This window comes from Mastigoproctus giganteus, chromosome 7 (genome assembly GCF_048544385.1).
Source record: "Mastigoproctus giganteus isolate SK-2022 chromosome 7, ASM4854438v1, whole genome shotgun sequence".
Classification (NCBI taxonomy): domain Eukaryota; kingdom Metazoa; phylum Arthropoda; class Arachnida; order Uropygi; family Thelyphonidae; genus Mastigoproctus; species Mastigoproctus giganteus.
In genome coordinates, this window is record NC_143581.1 from 173,067,215 (window position 1) to 173,091,023 (window position 23,809).

The window sequence follows — 23,809 nt, forward strand, 5'->3', positions numbered from 1 at the left end:
AGAGAACCATAAAGAAGACTTGGGATATACCTTGTTGATATGTGGAATAAATTTCCTAGTGATATCTCCTTTAATAGAGTTAGCCCATCTACCTTGCCATATCTGCTGTAAATGGAGGCTAAGGCGCTTCTTTTCAGCAATCAAGTTATTAGTGGGATCAACGGTGAAAGTGAAAGTGTGAAAGTGTGTTTAGGGTCCAACGGCACCAGGGGTTTCCCCCATCTCCGCGTAGTTTACATTGTGGGTGAACCAGTTGACTGGAAAAGCCAGAGATTTAAAAGTGTGTGGGAATTGTATTTGTGTGGTGTCGTTTACCGTTGTTCATCTGGTCATTTAGCCGCTGGACCCCTATTGAGGCCCAACGTTGCCCCACTTTCGCCCCGTGGAGGCAGACCAGGAACTCACTTGACTTAAGTTACTCTGGCAGGTCCTGCCGCTTAATTTCCTGAGATTTCGGCAGCTAGGAACTAAAAAAAAAAAAAAAAAAAAATTGAAGATATATAAGTGTGTATATATATATATATATATACACATGCAGTTGTAATTTATTTTTGAATGTTTGCATACAGCGCATAGCGTCCATGCATTCAAACGGCAAGAGCAGGGCAGTGGATATGATAGGCCGAGATTGGGCGAAAATTATTTTTGATTTGATTAATTTAGGATGTAGGGCGTTTACATCGTGTATAGAGAGAGTGGGGGAGGAGAGGCAGAAGGCTGGGGGGTAAAGGTAGAAGTATGGGGGCGACAGAGTAGATGCCCCAGGTGGTCAGTGAGGCATGTCCATGCCTCACCAGAAGGAAAAGGAGGTGTGTGTGTGTGTGTGTGTGTGTGTATACTGTGCCATGCTATCTACGTCCCAGGCGTAGATAGCATGGTTTTTTCCCTCAGAAACTGGGGTTTTTTCGTCCAGCAAAACAGGCAAATCGACCATAGAACACACGCAATTTACACACACGAATACGGGTTAATGTAATCATTTACGGGTAACCCTAATATAGTAATTTGATTTGATAGATATTTCAGTTCAGTAGTGAAACATATTGTGGTGTCGTTTATCTTGATTTTTGGACGTCTTCTGAGGGACCCTTTCAGTAAGATGGAATTAGTCTTCATTAAAGAGATTTGAAGATTATGATCCCTTGCCCAGTTTTGTAATATCAAGAGAGCCTGATTTGCAGAATTTTTTAGCTGCGCTCTGCAGTCTGCAGGCATGGCCAGGATCAGATCATCTGCATAGGCCTGGGAGATAACTTCTTTCAGGTTAGTGTTGAGGAAGTCATCAAGTACAACATTCCAAAGGAGCGGCCCCAGCACCGAACCCTGGGAGAAACCCTGTAAACCTGGCGTTTGACTCTGCAATATGGTGCATTGACAATTATTTCTCTGGCTGTGAGGTAGCTTCTTATGGTGTTATAAAGGTTTCCGGGAAGACAGGCACGTCTTAGTCGGCTGAGGACGACGCGGGAACACAATGGTATCAGTAAGATAGCCTGTGCGGATGATTTGGTGATCGTTGCTTAGGGAAATACAAGGAGAATGACTGAAGAGAAAATACAGCCTATCTTGGATGACTTGACATCATGGGCTACAGTCAAAAAACTGAAAATATCCCACAGTAAAACCAGTTTTATGACTTTTAAGAACCATTTTAGCCACACAGAACGCCCAGATTCCGACTAAATAATACCCAAATACCACATGTATCCCAAACTAAGTATTTGGGAATCACCTTAGATGATAAACTCAGTTTTCTGCCTCATGTGTCAAAACTCAGGGACAAAATACATTTTTTCACAGGCTCAGTTATCAGTCTCAAGGAAAGAGTGGGGATTATCAAAGAAAACCTTGAACCTTTACTATAAAACCATATTTTTGCTTATTATATATTATATCATACGCAGCAAGTGTTTGGTACCAAAAAGTATCAAAGGTAAAAGAGAACCGGAAACTTATTTCCAGACAAAGATCAGTTCTTTTCACGATCAATAATATTCCAAGGACCTTTTCAAACAACGCACTCCAAATACTTGGCGGTACGATTCCTGTTGATTTATATATTGCTTTTCGGGGTTTGATTTACTACCTAAAAAAAGCACAGTCTAAGAGAAAGCTTGGAATTACGATTGACCCATCCAGCGACTTTAAAAGGGAGAAGAAAAGGCTTTTGAAGGTGAATGTTGTCTGGCAAAAAAGATGAGATGAGAGGGAATTTGGGCTTGTAACAAGAAAGTATATTGCGCAAGTGGAATTCTCAACAACCCCTGGAGTTATTTCATGGTTTAGACCTTCTACGACAACTTCTTATCTGCTAACAGGGTATGGGTCCCTCCGGACTAAGTTATTTGAGCGTGGCCTGGGGCCCGATCCGTACTGCACATGATGGGAATATGAAACGTGGATTCATGTTCTTCTGAACATGTCCATTGTCAACTTAGAACGGATTTAATGTCTGCGGTTCCAAACATTTGGAGAATAATGTAAATATCTTAGTTGAAGTCTGTAATAACTTTACTGCTCTGCAAACCTTCTCAAGATCAGTTTTCATATTGGGGACTCAGCTAAGAACTTCAGCTTCTTCTGGGAATTGACCTCACAAATGACCAAAAGTTTAAGTGTAAACAGAAGATTTAAGTTAATTGTTATTATGTTGACTTATATGGATTGCTATTATGTTGATTTATGTTAATTAATGTTGCATCAATTTTGCCCAATTGTTATCGACAAGATTTATGTCAATTTTAATTGTAAAGCTGTATGTTATATATTGTTTTCTTAGTTCTCAGTAATTCAGAGACTGAGCATATTTAAAAAAAAAAGTATTGTTCATATCTGTTTAATGTAATAATTAGTGGGTGTAAGTGAGGATAATTTGTGGAAGTTCTCCACTAGTGATTCATTTGTTGACACCCACTGGTACTGCACTACATCCGGTGGGTGCGGGACTTGTGACTTCGGCACAAATATATAACGTAAAACCGGGCTTGGAGAAGGGCACCGGGCAACAGCTGTCTTCTTGGCGGTGGTAAAATACCTCGCACATATTTTTAGGCTAGATTTGTTGAGGTTGTACGCCAAAACAGATGAACTAGGAGGAGATGGGCGTTTGCCTCGGAGTCTGCGTGTGTAGCACAGTGGTATTGTCACCGTCCTCCCCCCACCGGGTGGAAAAGGCCCGGGTTCGAATCCCGTCGATGACGCGAGGAATTTTATTGGCCTTTTTCACTCCGTGGCTGAGTTAGTCGGTCTCAGGCGTAGATAGCAAGGTTTTTTTCCCTCAGAAACTGAGGTTTTTTCGTCCAGCAAACCAGGCAAATCGACCAGAGAACACACGCAATTTATAGACACGAATACGGGTTAATGTAATCATTTACGGGTAACCCTAATAGAGTAATTTTTTTTTTGCCTAGGAGCCACTCTTGACTCTGGGATATACATAAGAAGGGCACCAGGGGATATAATATGTCTTATATATGTGTAACGAGAATGTTAATGTATATAAAATTGTATATATATATTTTTTTTGTAAATATTGTATATATATATATATATATATATATATGTAATAATTGTGTTTACAAATAAATGGAAAAAATGGAATGCCTTTATCTCGCAAGAAATTTGTACTTGATTTGTCGAAAAACATGATCGGCACACCCTATTTGTCGAAAAACATGATCAGAATTTGCTTGACCCTGGACTTCTGGACATGAAATGTTTGGACCTTGGTGATGATTTTCAAGTCCTTACGCTTCGTTTCTGAGTCATACTGAAATTCCGAACATCCAACTCTAGTGACAATTCAGTCATAGAAATTTGGATTGTTTTGAAAATTCTAGATGAAGTCTTCGTCCGAAACGCCTGGGGTGAAAAATTAAGTTGAAACATCGATGGCTGCAGGAGCTATCAGAAATTTTTTTTTCAGCAGATGGTAATCGATTCTTGGAACAAATTTCAGCCTAGTGTTCTCGAAGTGTGTAGTTTTAATAGGAAGGATTAAACAAATTGTTAGAAGGGATGTGTAGATGAGGGATTTGTTTTACGGGCTCCATATAAACTTGCTTCATTGCACATTTTTCTCTACTACTAATACTAAACCCACGCAGAAAACGAAAAATAAATAGTGACATCCGCTACATAAGAATAATAAGAAAAAAAAGAAAGTTTGTGGGAACCACAGTAGCATAATCGTTGGGAGGCCATTTCGCTGCTATGAATGATTCAATTTGTCTTTTAACTTAATTTACTTTCATTTAATTTTTTTTGGTCTCTAAAGTTTACTGCTAACGGTTCAAGTTATATTAATTTTTTTTTGTTTTGTTTTGTTTTTGAGGATATCGTCATATTTAAGCAAATGTTTTCAGTTTCTTATGCCATTTTTGGTCGTTTAAGGAAATTGTGTTCCACTTTCAATAAGAAGTCCATGGCAGACTCTGACCATTTGTGAATTCATAGCAACGTGCCTCCTGACGCAATTGTTGATGTCATCATTCTTCTCCCCTTTTTTTTGCTATTATCTATCTATAATGGACTATTTGTGAAATAATAAGAGGAGTTTACATCAATATAGTAAAACTAAAACTAAAAACTATAATGGACTATTAAAATCTGCCTTTTGATTGGAAAGTGTGCATGAGCATAGTTATCATTAGCATAAGCTTACTTTCTTGCATACGATGCAAGAAAGCAAGCTTATGCAGCATCAACAAAAAAAACAAACAAACTAGTTTCTTTGTGTTGTTTCAGGTTGCAGTTTATATTTTTCTGGATTCAGTGCTGCTGTTCTACCCTGGTTAAGTATAGACGCTCGCTCTTTAATTTAATTTCTTTTGTCGTTTTCCTTGAATTGGCTGATAACATTACTTGTGGAAATCTGAGAAAACCCGAGTCGTATTATTCTAAAATCCTGGATGGCTAAAGCCAGTTGTAAGACATTGTCAATGTACCTTCGATCCTCTGGTTAGATAAATTTATTTGTTGGAACGCTGCAATATATTTTGGTGTAATAATATGTTTCAATTTTATTTTGGAGCAGCAATATGAATTAATATTGTTTTTGAACAATAAAATTAATTAAGATGCATATACTCCAAAATTTTTAGGCTCTGCCTGCTCCTTTTTTGGATAACATACTGTACACTTGAAGTCATAGCCCATATTTGCACAGGTAATGTGTCCATACTTAATCACAAATTGCTTAATCTTGTAACTTATTACTGATAAATGATAAATAGAATTTGGGCGTCTGAATGCCGAGATTTTCATGTTCGTAGGGCACTGAAAGACAGAACACTTAATTTCTTTTTTTGAAAAACTGTAACAGATTTAATGAAACCATACGAAATAAATTTGTTCATTACCTTAACCTCTAATTGACTTTACTTTACCTTAACCCTTTGTATCTGAGTACCTTCCTAACAAACTCTAGTGAATTTATTACAGCAGTAAATTCTTATTAATGCTCCATTTTAGTCTTAGCAGGTAATTGCATTTATTCATATTATACGTGATTTACTTTTCTTCTTATTGACTTAGAATTCCTATTGCTGCACTTTTCACCCTATTAATTGACAACAGCCAACTCTCTACTCACATACATGCCCATATCAGTGTTTTAAAATTGCAATGAACAAATGTAAGAGCACGAAAAAAAACAACCTCAAAAGCAGTTCCGGGTTATTAAATTTTAATCAAAAATGACGAAACTGTAAAAAATGGCAAAGTATTTTCAAGTTTAAATTTATATCATAAAAACATCAGTGTGTAAAGTGGGCTTTGAACAGTACAGAACATACGTACCAACACTGACACGAATTGTGTTATTTTACTACATGACTTATATCAATTACTCATTTGTGATTAATCGGTGTTGTGGAGTAAATACCAGTTGTACCAACGTGGCTACTACTTGAGTTTCAATTTTGTTAAAATGTCATTAACAAAGAGGCAGATCTGTTTACTTTTTGCCTGGGTAATTGATATTATTTTAATTTATGGCCAGTTTCATAAGAGTTTCGAAGTTGCGTTTCGCAGATATAGTGAAAAATTTCCAACTCGTATCGTAAAAATTGTCAGTTATATGCGCTGTGGAGATCGACTGAGACAGGTACGCTGAAGCCATTACTAGTAAACTCTGGCGGTGGGAGATTTCGACGTACTGCAAATGTTAATTAAGGTACAAATATTTCTGGCTCTACAAGTAGCTCCTAACACAAGTACAAGAAGGTTTTCAGGTAGAATAAAGGTTCCATCTGAAAGTATGGAGGGCTTTGGAGGCACGACAATTCTACACAGTTCACATGTATTAGAATTGTTTCTACAAGATATAAATAAAGGCAGACACTATTAGTAGCAGCATATTTTGCGATGTACCCTTGATCTTTAATTTCTCAGCCATGTTCTGAGACACTGACTCAGTTGTTGTTGTTGGGTTTTTAGGAGCATCAGCAACTAAGGCCATCTTGTTTCGTGTATATTGTCTATAAATTTACGTGTGTTCTGAGGTCGATTTTCTGTTTTTTTTGGACGAAAACCCCTAGTTTCTGGGAGAAAAAACCATGCTAATCTCGCCTGTGACCGCCATGTTCTGGGTACAGATGAATCACCTTTTACAAGAAATGGAATTCTCAACTCTCGAACTACTCATACCAGTGCCGAAGAAAATCCTATATAAATATTGAAAATTTAATGTACGAAATTAACTTTCGAGTAAAATATCACTCAATAGATTAAAATGGTAAATTTCTATTGAAATAAACAAAATGGTATAAATTATTTTGATCTTTTTTCCCATTTGGTTTAAGGTTGCGATGTTACTCGACTTCTTAAATCAGAAACATTGGTAACAATCGAACTTGAAGGTTTTTTTACGTGCCATTAGTCCGCTGGTGAGATATTGAAGCTGTTCAGATATTTAAATAAATATACTAATTGACTACGATTTGCTACAAGATGTATGCGTTCATAAGTTAATTACAATATTACTGAGTTGAATGATTATATACTACTTGTGATATGTTTTAAGTAATACATAAAAATATACGATATTTTTGTATACGAGTTGAACTAACTGTAATATTGAAAATTATTTCTTATATTGATTTAATATGGCGAATCCCATTAATGGTTCAGGCGTCAGAACTGTGATGTCATATATATAATGGCGGCGCGATCACCCGTGATCACGTGACCAATGAAGTTTTTGTGAGTGCAATTCCCAGGTAAAATAGAAATAGATGGTGGAATTTAGGGTGGATTAATCAATTTTTAAGTAATCCATTTTCCTTGTTTAAGTATCTTTCTTTGCCGAAAGTCAAATTTAATACCAAAATATTTTGTACTCTAAGTGCACATTTTTTTTTGTCTGTGTGTGATATTATCCTTCGTTTTTGTAGCGCTGGTAGTCCATCATTCAAATTTAGGCTTTGTAATGCTGTGTTCAAGTTAGTATGAAGTACCTTTCGTTTAAATATATATATATGTGTAGATAATAATATATTTTACTTTCAAAGATGTTTACTTACATCTTTCGAGGTGATACAGTTTTATCTCTAATATCATCTGTTATAAACTTGCACTAATGTAAATGTTAAAGGCACGATGTGTTAAGCATTGTTAGTCTTAAAACCAAGAGTTTGTTATTCTTTTAGTTCACGTTATGTTTTCAAGTCTGTTTAAAAAATAGTGATATATTTGATTTGAAAGGAAATAAAACGAATTTTGTTCTAAAGTATTAAATAGGAAGGTACTCTTCCAAGTTTGCTTCACGTCTCTATTGTTTCAGTTTCGTAAGTAATTCAAAGCTCACCCAGTTAGGGCTTCGATGGCAACGCTCCGTGTTTTTAAGTCGATGATATTGAGAGTAAAGCAATGCAAAGTGTTTCCATATAGGAAGGTATCGAATGAGAATAATTATAAATGCTCCTTTTGTGATTAAGTCTTAGAACCAGTGAAAGTCTGATAATCATGTGTAAGGGAATTATACTAATTTTAATTCATTTTAATGATTCTATCGCAACTTATTGTTTAAGGCATTTGACCCTTACGAGTGTTATGCAGAAAATTTGGCTGGCATACTTATAACATAAACGAAATTATTGTTTAAGTAACTTATAGAATGACAATTTGGTGTAATTCCTGTAAGTGTATCTCTGCATTTTATCATGAAATGAATTGCGGTTTCAATCACCATTACTTCTCTTTTTTTAACACAGTTCGAGCCTTGTTAAAAAACAACGACCAAAAAAAAACATTGATTTGAAGTCTGGTAAGACTTCAAATCAATGTTTTTTTTGTAAACTCTTGTAATTTAAGAATAAAATGGCTTAAATTTTCTTAACATATACTGAAAAACATATATCAGTACCCCGCTATGTTGTATAATTGAAACATATTGCCATTTGGTCGCATTTTATTGAATTTATTGAAATGTATGAAATGAATTCACTGTTTGCATAAGTTATTTCAGCCAAATTAATCATGAGGATTTAGTTGTGTGTATATGCTTAGCATAGTATATGTTAGTTGTTGATTACACATTATTAGGTGATGTATGCTATCCCAAATTTTAAATTTGTGGTTAAAAAAAATTCTGGTACATTTTATTTTACTTAAAACATTTGTAATGATGGACTGGTGAAAGGATGACATTTTGATGAAAAGTATGGTAATGATGCATAAAGTATTTTTTGATGACTTAAGGATTAGTGAATCAGCATTACAATTCATATATTGGTTTTCATTGTCTTTTCTCTGTTACCACTAGAGCCTATTGAAAGCTTGCCTTCACAGAATTTGGAGATACTGTTGTGTTGCAGTGAAATGATATTCCCCAATGTCACTAGCTGTAGATTACAAGGAATTCTGTTCCAAAAAAAAAAATGGCTTTTAGTTTTCATTTTCAATTACGAACAACGTTAAATGAATTACATGCTGGTTAGCAGTTTTTCTTTCTGTAGATTGTCAAGCTATAGGTTGTATTTTAAAACCAGGTTAAGTTAATATAAAGATATGAAAACTAATTTGTTTCACAAATATAAATACATTTTAATTCAAAAAAGAGCCATGTCTCGAGAATTAGTGAATATTATAATGATAAGTAATATTTTTTACATATTTAAAGGTATATTTTAGAATACACCCATTAATATAGTAATTTTATATTGTATATTTTTAGAGTTACAGTACTTAATTATTATAGTATGACCCCTGGCCTTTTTTTCTTGTCATGAAAGGATTGTACAACAAAAGTGTTAAATTTCTGTCATACAGTAAAGAGCATTTATTTTGAGTCTCATTATGACAAAGGTAGGCAGTTGCAAAACATTATTTGTAAAACAACCACAACACTTAGTATAGTAGCTTAAATACTAAATTAATGTGTAAGACAGATGATTATTATTATTAGCCATATGGTGCAAGGAAGCCTGAGGCTTATGCTGCACCAGCCAAAAAAAAAAAAAAAAAAATCTGAGTTACCCTGTGTGAGAGAGAACCAGAAGTTGAAAGAGAAGAATGATGATATCCAGCTCAGGACAACGGGTGTGCCAAGCCCATACTTACCAGATGTGAGCCCCTTGCTATCGTTGAAAAAAGTTTTTCTGGTTTTTTTAATTGCTTGAATAGGCAATTTATAAAAAGAACCCGTAAGAGTGTTATTTTGTTTTAGAATAGTCCTTCACATATTAACAGTTGTAACTAAGGAAAATATTTGACATGTTTAGAAAATAGAAATATATCAGAAAATTTATGAATGTCAAATTTTAGAAATTGCCAATTGTTTTGTTTTCCTTTCTATTCAATGTTGTGAAAATTGAATGTATTACTGGCTGTATTACACTCTAAAAATGGCCCAGACTTTTTTGCAATTCATGATTTGAGTATTGTATTTACATGAGAGTTCGGTGGTGGTACAAGATTTTGGTATCTGCTTATGTTAGTATTTTGCACTTGGTATAAAGAGATACTAATTTAATTGCTACTATTTTTTTATTTAATTTAATTTGTTATTTTGTCATTTTGTTATGCCTATTATTTTTGGTAAAAATATTGTTTTGTACTGTACTTTTTCAGGTTTTCTTGTTGCAATATTTTTCGTTCATTATTTATGCTTGTTCATGTGTGCTTTATTTTTTGTTCATTGAAAATCTGAAATAATCATTACAGTGTACAATTACTACTTATATATGCATATCAAGTGAGCGGTAATTTATATTTGATTAGTGGACATGTGTGAAAAGAATATTTAGTTGTCTTGATTTATGTTGAGATAGTAGTAGTAGCATGTGATGCAAGAAAGCAAGTGTATGAGCTTATGTAGTATCAGCCAAAAAAAAAAAAAAAAAATCACACCATTCCCTCCAAATCCTGTCCAGTTCCTCCTTAAATTTATTTAACATATCAACTTCCACAAAGACAGATGAAAGTTTGTTCCAGCAATTAACCACCCGCTGGCTAAAGGCAAATTTCCGCACATCTATTCTACATCTGTCTTTTCTTAATTTGAATTTATGCCCCCTTAAGTTCGTAATCTGAACAAGTGGAAGGATCCCATCAGAATGCAGCGTGCTCAACCCATTCAAGGCCTTATACACCTCAATCAGATCACCGCGCAGGTGCCTAGTCTCCAGCCACTGCAATTTGCAGAACTTAAGCCTCTGGTAAGAGGATCCCTTCATTTCCCTCACCAATCTTGTTGCCCTGCTCTGTACATGCTCAAGCAAATCTACATCCTTCCTAAAATGAGGCCTCCAGACCTGTATGCAGTACTCAAGGTGTGGTCTGACCATTGCCTTATACACAGGGACAATCACCTCCTTTTCCCTGCTAGCAAAATTCCTATATATCATTGACAAAACCCCCTGTCTGCATTGCTCACAAAACTTCATATCTGACTGCACAATTACTCCCAGGTATTTTTAATTTTCTACCACCTTAAGTGTAGTACCACACAGTTGGTACGTTTCTATGGGGTTACTTCTACCCATATGCAGTACTTTGCATTTGTCAAGGTTAAACTTCAGTTGCCACTTCTTACCCATCTGCCCAAATTATCTAGATCCTGTTGCAGTAGCACACTGCCATTACTGTCATTAATAACAACCCTGCCAACCTTTGTATCATCTGCAAACTTTGACACTAAGCCTGATATACCTTCATCAATATCATTGATAAATATTCAAAACAACAGTGGACCCAACATCGAACCCTGTGGGACTCCACTAATAACATTAGTCCATGAAGAGCAGCACCCATTAATTACCACTCTCTGTCTTCTCCCACTCAACCATCCTTTTATCCATTGTAGCAATTTACCCTTAATACCATTCTGCTCCAATTTGTACAGTAGTCTTCCATGCGTAACAGTGTCAAAAGCTTTCCTGAAATCCAAATATATGATATCAAAATTATTTTTTGCATCCAGTTCCTTTGTAACCACATCATAATATCCTATCAAATTTGTCAGATAAGACTTTCCCTTAAGAAATCCATCCTGTGTCTGAATTATTGCTGCAGTCTTGTCTAGATGATCCTGCAATGCATCTTAAACCAGTGACTCCATTATTTTACCCGGAACAGAAGTTAAACTAACTGGTCTGTAATTACTCGTGTCATCCATCAATCCCCCTTTGTGAATTGGGGATACATATGCACATCTCCAGTCCGTAGGGACCTCCCTTGAGTCCAAGGATGCTCTCATAATTATGGCTAATGGTTTGCTTAGTTGCTTTGCCACCTCCTTTAATATAACTGGATAGATCACATCCACCCCAGGTGCCTTTCTTATGTTTAATTTCAACAATTTCTCCTCCACTTTGCTCTCAGTTATTACAAAATCGTTAAGCACCCTTTTACAATTTGATAACCTTCTGCCATTTTCAAACCTTAACTCCTCTTGTGAATGTTGATGCAAAATACTCGTTCAGTTTGTTTCTATCTGAGTAGAATCATCAACAGTGGAACCATCGATATCAAGTGGACCAATCAGATTCATCCCCTTCCTTTTAGAGTTTATTAGGTAAAGAAATCCTTGCTGTTTGTCTTAGCATCTTTTGCCAAAGATTTCTCGTAATCTGCCTTCGCCTGCCAAACCCCCTTTGTGACCTGATTACAGACTAGCTTATATCTGCCATAGGCTTCTGAGTCGCTTGATAATTTATATGCATCCCATGCATTTTTGTTCTCTGTCACGAGTGTGATTAGTTCATTTGATAACCATTTAGTCCTAAACCTTGAACAGTATTTCTTAATAGGTATGAAACTTTTAGTAGCATCCATGATTAATTCCCTGAATGCTTCCCACTTAGAATTTACTGTTGGTAACATCGTCAGTTGATCCTACTGTACAGAATTTAAAAACTGTCTGAGACTACTGTATTCACCTTTACTGAAGCAAAAACCCTTTCCTTTATCCCTGATGGTAATTATATCTTTAAGTAAATCCCACATCAGCATCAAAGGAGATATAGGCTTAAGTAGTTAATTTGAACACTGAGTTTATTAATTAAATTTATTTTTACAGTTTAATGAGTTTTGCACTTGGTTATTAGAATAGCTTCTTTTTTATGTGCTACTTAGACAGAATAGACTTCTTCCTTATCTTAATATAAAATTATTTATTAGCTGTGGCCAAATTACCTTAATATCATAATTTTGATTATTATTGATATATATCCAATTGGGAATAAATTCTTCTGACAAAAAAAATTTACAGCTAGTATGCAGTTTTAACAGCATCTGAAAATATTTGATTTTTTTTATCTCATTGTAAATTTTTCTTAATTGAAAATGGTATGCATATTTTCATAAAAACCATCATTTACTGAATTTGTTATTAAAAGTGAAATGGCATTATAAATGTAGAGTGGGCACTACTCTAATGCTTCCTCATAAGTTAACTAATTTTTATTCCTAGTAGAATCATAACCAAGACTGCAGTGGAGTTAAACTTTCTGCATCTCTTATTTGCATAATTTTAAATTAACTTGCCAACTAGAATTTCATAATTTTCCCTCACTGTTACCAAGAAAGCCATTCATACAATGTAAGGTGACTGCCAGCCATTTCATTTGCTATCAGTCATTTTGCCTTCCATTTCTTCTGAAGCCAACATCTGCTTATACTCTGCAAACTTGTGGACCAATAATGCCATATTTTGATTTTTGTGTTAGACAAGTTTAGAAACATTGTATATGCTTGAAGGATGTAGTTCTTTAAACCTTGAGGATGTAGTTCTTTAAGAAATTGTTTGACCTGTCCTGGCTTCATATTGGAGCAGTGAAAGCAAGGCTTTCTGGGAACTGAGATTGTTTACTGCATTGATTGCCATGCAGCAACTGAATTCTGAAGGTCTATTTTCTTTTGTACTGTTGAGCTACTGCCTTGCTGTTTGAGGCAAAGAAAGCAAGGGAAATTAGTGAAACCAACACGCAAACTTCTGAGTTTTGCGTGTTGGTTTTAACCCAAGCACGGTACTAAGTACTATGGGTTCTAATACCTCTCGTGTTTGGGGTTCGCATAAAAAAAAAAAAAAAGTAACTCCAGCATATTGAAGTTTCCAGAGACATCACACATACACACTGGTCATAGTTGATCTTCCCTAATGCTAATTTATTTAGTTTTCCATATAAATGGTAATATTAAATATAACAGAACTGATGGGTGTATATTCCCATTGTTGAGGCAGCACAGCTTTGAAACTTTTATTTTGATTCAACTGTCTATGAAAAGATCCACTTTTCTGTATTTTGATTAATATCAATTTCTTCATCAAGACCAGTCTAATCATAACAATAGCACAAAGGCTTCCACATACATATGGATGTATGTGGAAGCCTTACATTGGAATTCAGTGTATTCCACTCTTATGCTCTATATTGGATTTGGCTAGCTCCAGGTCTTTCATTAAATTTTTTAATTCTTGCTGATTAGGGAAATTTGATTTTCTTTAACAGACTTCTCAGATGATATTCCAGTTATCCTGTTCACCATGTACATCATTCAATTCTGAAGGCTTCTCTTAAGATAGACTGAGAATTGGCAGGTATTCATTATTTGGTACCAGAGTAATAGAGGTTGATATGTTGAAATATACAAAAGCTTTTGATCTGTAGACTTTAGTTGATACATCCACCATAGTAGATGTAGCTGTTGGCATGATGATTTATGGGTTCTATTCATATTTGGGACATTACAAAAGGTCTATGCTTACCATGAAACCAACCCTCTAATGTTGGCCAGAAACTAGCAAAGCAGAAATTAGGTGCTAACAACTTGTCTCGATAAACCATAGGCATTCCAAAATAGTGCTTCATGTGCACTGGAAAACTTAAAGCTTGGTGCTGCCAGTGATGTTATGCTTCACCTCATTAGATATGTGTAATATTCAAACGTAGCAGAATTAGTCTGGAGAGAACTAACACCATAAAAAGAAACCCCAACTTAATTTGTAAATACAATAAGCTCTTTTATGTCACATTATTTGTATGCACTTATGTAATGCATATAAATGTTGCAAAAATGAGAAAACTTGAATTGCTTCTAGAGTATTGACACCAGAGAAAAACTGATGACACTTGGATAAGAAACAGTTGGATAAGAAAAATATAAGAAACAGTTAAATATAAACAAACTTTTTTTTCTTTTGTTATTTAGTGTAATAACTAAGCTTAAAACGGTGCTGTCTTTAAATTTGTTTTGATTCTTATTCATTATATGTATACCAATTACATACATTCTTGTTCATTGTAAATAGATGTAATTTTTCTATACTCTGTAAAAGTTGTATGGAATTGATAAATTTCACTCTTGTTTCATCTTTTCCCTTTCAATGTGTGGCATCTAGAGAGAAAAGATAATTTTATGAAAGAGAGATCATTGCAGCATAGTTTGCTATATATAATTTATATGTAAAGAGCTGTGGTAATATTTAGTGTGCTAATTGCTAATATTCATAATAAGAAGAGCTTAGGTAAATGCTTACCCATATTTAAAAAAAAAGGGTTGTATATGGAGGTCTAACTTAGGGTCCTTTGCAAAGCAGTTTGGCACTATTTCTTTGTATTCTGAACTAGATGTAGACTCAAATGAGCATCATGCTATTGTCTAGATGTTATATTTTTAAAAGCATTTAAATTTTTTTTTTTTTTTTTTTTTATTGACAATGTTAGTTTGATGTTTTAAAATGATTTCATGGATGTAAATTTTATTAGGTTTCTTTGAAAAGTGTGCTAATGCCTTTTTGCTTTTTCAAATCATGAAGCATTTTAGCATTAGCATTAGTAGAGGCATTTGATGCAAGAAAGAAAGCTTATGCAGCATCAACCAAAAAAAAAAAAAAATAAATAAATAAATAAATAAATAAAAAATAACCACTTCCACTTCATCCCTCTGTTCGTTCGAAATACCTGTCCAGCTGAGCCTTAAACTTATTTAGGCTATCAACTTCCATGACAAGGGATGGAAGTCTATTCCACCAACCAACCACCCGCTGGCTAAAGGCAAATTTCCGCACATCTATCCTGCATCTGTCTTTCCTCAATTTGAATTTATGCCCTCTCAGGTGATTATTCTGAGCAAGAGGAAGAATCCCATCAGCATTGAGCATGCTCAAACCATTCAAGGCTTTATACACCTCTATCAGATCACCTCGCCGGTGCCTAGTCTCCAGACACTAATTTGCAAAACTTAAGCCTTTCTTCGTAAGCGCACCCCTTTGTTCCATTCACTAATCTTGTTGCCCTTCTCTGTACTCGTTCCAGCATCTCTACATCCTTTTTGAAATGAGGCCTCCAGACCTGTATGCAGTACTCTAGGTTTGGTCTGACCATTGCCTTATACAAGGGAATAATCACCTCCTTATCCCTGCTAGAAAAATTCCTATATATCATCGACAATACACCGTGAGCTACTCTTGTAGCCCGTCTGCACTGCTCAGAAAACTTCATATCTGCCTGCACAACCACCCCCAGGTCCCTTTAATTCTCTACCACTGTCAGTGTAGTACCACAGAGTTGATACGTTGCTCTGGGGTTGCTGTTTCCCATATGTAGTACTTTACATTTGTCAATGTTAAACTTCATTTGCCACCTCTCAGCCCATCTGCTCAACTTTTCCAGATCTTGTTGCAGTAGCGTAGTGTCCTTGACAACCCTGCCAACCTTCGTATCATCTGCAAACTTGGACATTAAGCTTGATATACCATCATCAATATCATTTATAAATACAGAAAACAATAATGGACCCAATACTGAACTCCGAGGGACCCCACTAATAACATTAGTCCACGATGAGCAGTGTCCACCAACCAACCACCCGCTGGCTAAAGGCAAATTTCCGCACATCTATCCTGCATCTGTCTTTCCTCAATTTGAATTTATGCCCTCTCAGGTGATTATTCTGAGCAAGAGGAAGAATCCCATCAGCATTGAGCATGCTCAAACCATTCAAGGCTTTATACACCTCTATCAGATCACCTCGCCGGTGCCTAGTCTCCAGACACTAATTTGCAAAACTTAAGCCTTTCTTCGTAAGCGCACCCCTTTGTTCCATTCACTAATCTTGTTGCCCTTCTCTGTACTCGTTCCAGCATCTCTACATCCTTTTTGAAATGAGGCCTCCAGACCTGTATGCAGTACTCTAGGTTTGGTCTGACCATTGCCTTATACAAGGGAATAATCACCTCCTTATCCCTGCTAGAAAAATTCCTATATATCATCGACAATACACCGTGAGCTACTCTTGTAGCCCGTCTGCACTGCTCAGAAAACTTCATATCTGCCTGCACAACCACCCCCAGGTCCCTTTAATTCTCTACCACTGTCAGTGTAGTACCACAGAGTTGATACGTTGCTCTGGGGTTGCTGTTTCCCATATGTAGTACTTTACATTTGTCAATGTTAAACTTCATTTGCCACCTCTCAGCCCATCTGCTCAACTTTTCCAGATCTTGTTGCAGTAGCGTAGTGTCCTTGACAACCCTGCCAACCTTCGTATCATCTGCAAACTTGGACATTAAGCTTGATATACCATCATCAATATCATTTATAAATACAGAAAACAATAATGGACCCAATACTGAACTCCGAGGGACCCCACTAATAACATTAGTCCACGATGAGCAGTGTCCATTGATTACCACTCTGTCTTCTCCCCATCAACCACCCCTTTATCCATAGCAGCAATTTGCCTTCAATGCCACACTGCTCCAATTTGTGCAGCAGTCTTCCATGTGCAACAGTATCAAAAGCCTTTCTAAGATTCAAGTATATAATATCAAAGTTATTCCCTGCATCCAGTTCTTTTGTGACTGCATCATAGTATCCAATCAAATTGGTCAGGCAAGACTTCCCCTTAACAAAACCATGCTGTGTCTGAGCTATGACTGAAGTCTTGTCTAGATGATCCTGCAGTGCTTCTTTAACCAGTTCCTCCATTAATTTTCCAGGAACAGAAGTTAAACTAACAGGTCTATAATTACTTGTTGCCCTTTGATCCTCCTTTGTGAATTGCGGTCACATTTGCACATCTCCAGTCCATGGGTACTTCCCCTGAGTCCAAGGAAGCTCTCATAATTATGGCTAAGGGTTTGCTTACCTCCTTTGCTGCCTCCTTTAATATAACTGGATAGATCCCATCCACCCAAGGTGCCTTTCTTGTATTTATCTTCAACAATTTCTCCTTCACTTTACTCTCAGTTATTACAAGATTCTCTAGCTTACTGCCAGAGTTGAATACACCTCTGGCATTCCCCTCGCTGAATAACTCCTCATGTGTGAATGTCGATGCAAAATATTCATTTAGTTTGTTAGCTACCTGAGCAGGATCATCAACAGTTGACCCATCGATATCAAGTGGACCAATCTGATTCATCCCCTTCCTTCTAGAGTTTACATAAGTAAAGAACTCTTTGCTGTTTTTCTTTGCATCCCTTGCCAAAGATTTCTTGTAGTCTGCCTTCGCCTGCCTAACCTCCTTTACAAAGGGTACTAGGAAAGTTTTGCAATACAGCTTTGTTTATTTAATTTTTTCAAAGTAATTTCCTCTACATTCAATACACCTCTCCATCCTCCGAAACCAATCTTTAAACCAGTTCTGCCAAGTTTCACTAGGGAGTAAAGCACACTCGTTGTCCCAAGCCCGTAGAAGGTCCTCATCACTGGAAAACCGCCTCCCTTTTAGCTTCATTTTCACATGCGGGAACAGTGCAAAGTCGCAGGGAGCAAGGTCTGGGCTGTAGGGAGGGTGTTCGAGAAGTTTCAGTCCTGTCGTGGTCAAATATTCGGTGCAGGCTTTGGCGCGGTGAGCTGCAGCATTATCGTGATGGAGGTACCAGGTGTCCATTCTTGACTTTGGCCGCAGGTTCCTCATAGATCCGATGACTTTAGGCAGGCATTGTTCAGTATACCACTTAGCTGTGACTGTCTTCTGCGTGTCCAAAACAACACGTTCCACAATTCCACTCGATTTGAAAAATACAGCTATCATTTTCTTCTTTACAGATCGGGATTTTCTGACAATTACGGGTGTGTCGTCATCATCAAAGACCCAAACTTTGTTTTGAGACTTGGTCGGCAGATCGTAATAGTACAGCCAAGTCTCGTCACCTGTCACGATGTTGTTCACATACCGAGATTGTCCCTTATCACACTTTTTAACATCTCCCGGCACCAAGTCACACGTCGTGTCATCTGCTCTTCAGTCAGTTGATGCGGCAGAGAGAACAAAGTTTCTTCACGTGCAAATGATCTTGCAGAATCGAACGAATTGCTGGTGCATTTAGGCCCAAAGTATCCTCTATCTGTTGGTAGGTCACTCGCCTGTTTTCGTCAAGCATTTTCCTCACAGCATTAACGTTTTCCTCCGTAACTGACGTTTGTGGCCTTCCCGGCCTCTCAGAATCCTCCAGAGTGAAATTTCCCCTTTGGAATTCTCTATACCACCCGAATATCGTTGTACGATGTGGACAATCATCATCTAGTGCAAGAGTCATTTCTTCTAAGCACTGGTCTATGGTTAAACCACGCACGAAATTATACCGCAAAACTGTCCTTATCTCATTTCGTGACCACGATGCCATCGCAAGCACTTTACACTCTCACCACTAATGAATAGCTGAGCCCATCGACTTGGTGCGGCGGCTACTATGCACGTATGAACATGTCTCAACATGAAGCAACAGGCAGCTTTCTGTGATTCATTGTTGCGTCATATTGCAAAACTTTCCTAGTACCCTTTGTATAACTTGGTTACAGATCAACTTGTATCTATCATAGGCTTGTGTCCCGTGTTAATTTGTATGTATCCCATGCATTTTTCTTCTCTGCCATATGTCTCAATAGTTCATCTGACATCCACTTAGGCCTAAACCTTGAACAGTATTTCTTAGTTGGTATGTAAAGCCTAGTAGCTTCCAAGATAAGTTCTTTGAATGCTTCCCATTTTGAATTTGCTGTTGGTAACATTATCAGTTGTTCCCACTGTATAGAATTTAAATACTGTCTCAATCCATCGTAGTCGCCTTTACGAGAAAGCAATAACCCTTCCCTTTACCCCTATTGGTAGTTACCTCTTTGAGTAAATCCCACTTCAGCACACTGTGATCACTGCCACCTAGTGGTTCATTTACCTGCAGATTCTTAATGCATGAAGAATCGCTACTGATAATCAAATCAAGAGTATTACTCCCTCTAGTTGCCACCCGAACATGTAGAAAACAATCATCCAATAAATCCACAAAAGCCTGGCTAGTGTGTGAGTGACCAGCCCCCAAATTCCAGTCAATATCTGGGAAATTAAAATCCCCCATTATAAGACTCTCTGATTTACTGGCTCACTCTAATTCCCCGTACAGTTTCTTATTATACTCATCAGAGTCATTAGGCCTATAGCACACTCCTACTCTCAATTTTGATCTCCCAATGCTTATGTCACACCAAACTGACTCGACACTGCCCTGTCCAGCAATGTCGACTAGCTTCACTTCCTTGGATTTTATGTATTTCTTAACTAATAGCATAACCCTTCTCCCTTCCTACTCTGTCTATCCTTTCTGTAGACATTGTACTCCCCAAATTCCAGTTCCACATTCCTTATATCTGTGTGACACCACGTCTCTGATATCTCAACAATATCTGCCTTTGATGTTTTGAGCAATACCTCAAATTCATCAAATTTATTTACTAAACTCCTGGCATTGGTGTACACGCAACTATACATGCACCTGTTCTTTTTCTTAGCTACCCTAACACAACCTATGTGTTTATTTGTACCCCAATGATTCCCAGCAGTCTCTGAAATATCCTGCATCTTATTTTCCAGGCTGCGGCTCATTCCAATAGAAGCAGTGCAAGAATCACTTCCACCTCTGCCAGTGACTACTGTTAATCTATTAGTCCTTGTATTCCCCCCTAACTAGCAGTTTTCTGACCCACCTAACTCTGCCTCGACAGCATCAGTAAAAATTCTTGCACCCTTTCTATTTAAGTGTATCCCATCCCTGTAGAAGCAATCTCTCCTGTTAACAAGTACACTCCAGGTTGAAAAAAATTTTACCCCTTGAGCCTTGCACAATCCCTCCATGGCCGAATTGATCGACAAGGCTCTCATCATATACTCCCTCCTATCGTGTCTGGGCAGACACTTTCAAATTCAACCCTAATTCACGGCTTTTTTTCAACAGTGACCTGTACTTGCTAAGTAATTCTGCCGGTCTCCTACTCATTTACTTCTCTTTACATAAGAGAAGTCTTTGCTATTTTACTTTTCATCTTTTGCCAAAGATTTCTCATAATCTGCCTTAGCTTGCCTTAACATCCTTTGTGACTTGTTTGCAGACTACTTTATATCTACTATAGGCTTCTGTATCACCTGATAATTTGTCCCCCATGCATTTTGCTTCTGCAACTAATTTCATTAGTTCATCTGACATCCATTTAGGTCTAAGCTTCAAACGTTATTTCTTAGTTGGTATGAAAACCCTAGTAGCTTCTATGATTATTTCCTTGAGTGCTTTCTATTTAGAATTTTCTGATGGTAACATCAGAAAATTCTAAATAGAAAGTTTTCTGACTCAACTAACACAGTCTTGATAGATCAGCAAATATTCTTGCACCCTTTCTATTTAAGTGTATCCCATCCCTGTAGTAGCAGTGTCTCCTGTTAACAAGCACAGACCATGTTGAAAATTCAACCCCATGAGCCCTGCATGATCTCTTCAGGGCTTGATTGATTAACATGGCACCCATCATATACTTCCTGTCGTGACAGGGCAGAATTGTAGACGCTTTCAAATTTAAACCTAACTCAAATTTTTTTCAACATTGCTCTCTACTTGTTAAGTAAGTCTGCAGATCTACTCTTAATGTCATTAGTGCCATGTACAGCAAATGTTTTAAATGTACTTAAAAAATAGTTTATGCAGTGATTCTGTACTCTGATGCAATGACAATTTTATAGGTATAGATGCATATTGCAGTTTTAAGGTGACAGTTTGGAGGACTTTGCATTTTAATACTGTTTTGTACATTTTGTAGCATGCATTTTAGTTTATACCTAAAGATGCAAAGTGTATTGAAAGTGTTGTATCAGTACATGACATATGCATTATTTTCAGTATTGTTTCATTTATCTTAATGTACTTATTGTGGCTTTTTCCTGATTCTGACTTTCAAACTGCATTTACTGGAACAACGGAGTCTACATAATGTATTATTTATGCAGAAAATGTTTGCTAGATCAAGATTTATAACTCTAATTTAATTAAAACAGTAGGATAAGAATTTTTTGAAACAGTAATTCAAGGAAAAGAGGAATAAAAATCTTGCAGATCATCTCATTTTGCATTCTTGTAATGATAGATGATATCAGGCTAAGTTCTGAAATACCTAGAGGACGTTAACATTAAATAAGGTTGTGATCTGAATTACCTAGAGAATATTAACTGCATACTTTTAAGGTTGTTTGTGAGGAAAAGATCAAGAATGTCAGGTATATCATTAGGATTGTGTAATATTTTATTAGGCAAATGAACAAGTTTTGCAAAGTCATTAACAGTCACAAAAGCCTTAGCATCTCTATCAATTGGAGTTGAGTATTGAAATCAACAAGGAAAATTATATTGTTAGGAGAGTTAGGTTGGAGAAAGTCAAGTTTCAAAAAAAAGAGAGCAAAATTTAAGTGATTTGTAGACATAGCTGTGAGAACAATAGAGGCCAGCCATAGGCGAATTTGATAGGATGGGGTAAAGAGATTTTAAGTTGGAGGAGATCAAAGCCACATTAGAAACTTGTGCAAGGTATGTCTGAGAAAACATATGCATTAATGTCTGCCATGTCTGAAGCAAAAGAATCATAGAAAGAGTACTTAGGTCAGTAGAGAAGTGTTGGTTGAGCAACTGATAATTGATATTGTCAGAAAAATGGGACATAGTGCACTGAAGGTGGATATGGACATCACTCAGAGTGGACTGAGACCAAGTACGTTCCTAAAATGAATTAGGAAGTTTTTGGAGGTTTAAATCTTTTTTGCAGATAAGCTTGTTTTATTAGTTTGATGTATGCATTAGTCATTATCATCATCAGCCATTTTCAATCCACTGCAGGATGGCCTCTCCAGAAACTTTCCAGTTCCTTCTGTTTTGGGCACTGGCCATCCATTTACTACCCACAGACTCATGAATTTCATCTATCCATCTTCGCTTTTGTCTTCCAGGTTTTCTTCTAGCTCCTCTTGGGTACCATTCTGTTATTTTCTTAGTCCATCTGTCATGTCTTTGAGCTGTGTGTCCTGCCCAAGAACATTTTAGTTAACCATCTATACCATGCATTGGTATAGATAGTTAAAAGTTGGGGCAGGGATTGACATGTATGGATTGATTAAATTTTTAGATGTGGCATATGCATAGGAAAAAAAAAAAAAAATTCCTGTTTGTTGATGTAATGGAGCCTTGTCACTGCTTGAACTCTCTCCATTCATAGACTGATAGATTATATGCTAGTTAATCTGGATGCCTCCTAGAGTTAACAATAGCTTTTGTTAGTGGACTCTATGTCAGTGTTTGAAGGCCAGCCACTAGGCTGGCCTTCAAACACTGTTTTACAGCTACATATACTTTGAAATGTATGGAATATTTGAGTTCACCATGATGCCTGTCATAACCTCAAAAGACATGACCTATACTGCATAAACCTTGATTTTCCAATAAATGTGCTAAGGCCGTTCAGGAGAAGAATGTTGCATATCGTAATTGGCTTGTTTCCAATTCTTCAGTTTCATTTTCTGGCTACACCAAAGCTCACAACAATTGTAAAACAGTTATTAATCAGTCCAAACTAGATTTTGAACAGCCTAAGATTAAAAAACTTGCTTCTTGCCCTAATGGTAGTCAAGCATTCTGGTCTCTTGCCAAGCTATTGGCTGCAACTTTTGCCCATCTCTCCTCCCACCTCTGTCAAAACCCTGTTATCACTTCGGATAAGGATTAAGGCTGACCTGCTGGCATCCCATTTTTCTTCCAACTCGTGTATTAAGGATCTTGGTAAAACACCTCCCACCATTCCCAACACGGTCCATTCATTGCCTCCTGTGGTCTTCTGTTAGAAGGATTTTGACAAATCTTGATGCTAAGAAAGCTCCAGGTCCTGATGGTATTTCTCCACTTGTTTTCAAAACCTGTGCTCCTGAACTTACTCCTGTTCTTTGCTGCCTTTTTTCACTTTCTTATTCCAAAGTTGTTTTCCCTTCTACTTGGAAATTTGCTCATATCCAGCCAGTTCCTAAAAAGGGTGACAAATCCCTCCCATCCAATTATTGT

At 36.8% G+C, this 23,809-nt stretch overlaps 1 protein-coding gene across 6 annotated transcripts in view; it reads left to right on the forward strand.

Annotated features, from left to right (window-relative positions):
- Positions 1-7,136: 7,136 nt before the first annotated feature.
- lig (ubiquitin-associated protein-like lingerer) overlaps positions 7,137-23,809 on the forward strand; it is a 574,370-nt gene continuing 557,697 nt past the window's right edge. For 3 of the 6 annotated variants that reach the window (XM_090377981.1, XM_090377985.1, XM_090377986.1), the window contains exon 1: positions 7,310-7,442. The gene's annotated coding sequence lies outside the window, so the exon portion shown is untranslated. Of the gene's footprint in view, positions 7,271-7,309; positions 7,443-7,854; positions 7,970-23,809 lie in introns of those variants that run through there. The other 3 variants (XM_090377982.1, XM_090377983.1, XM_090377984.1) reach the window with 3 other exon arrangements.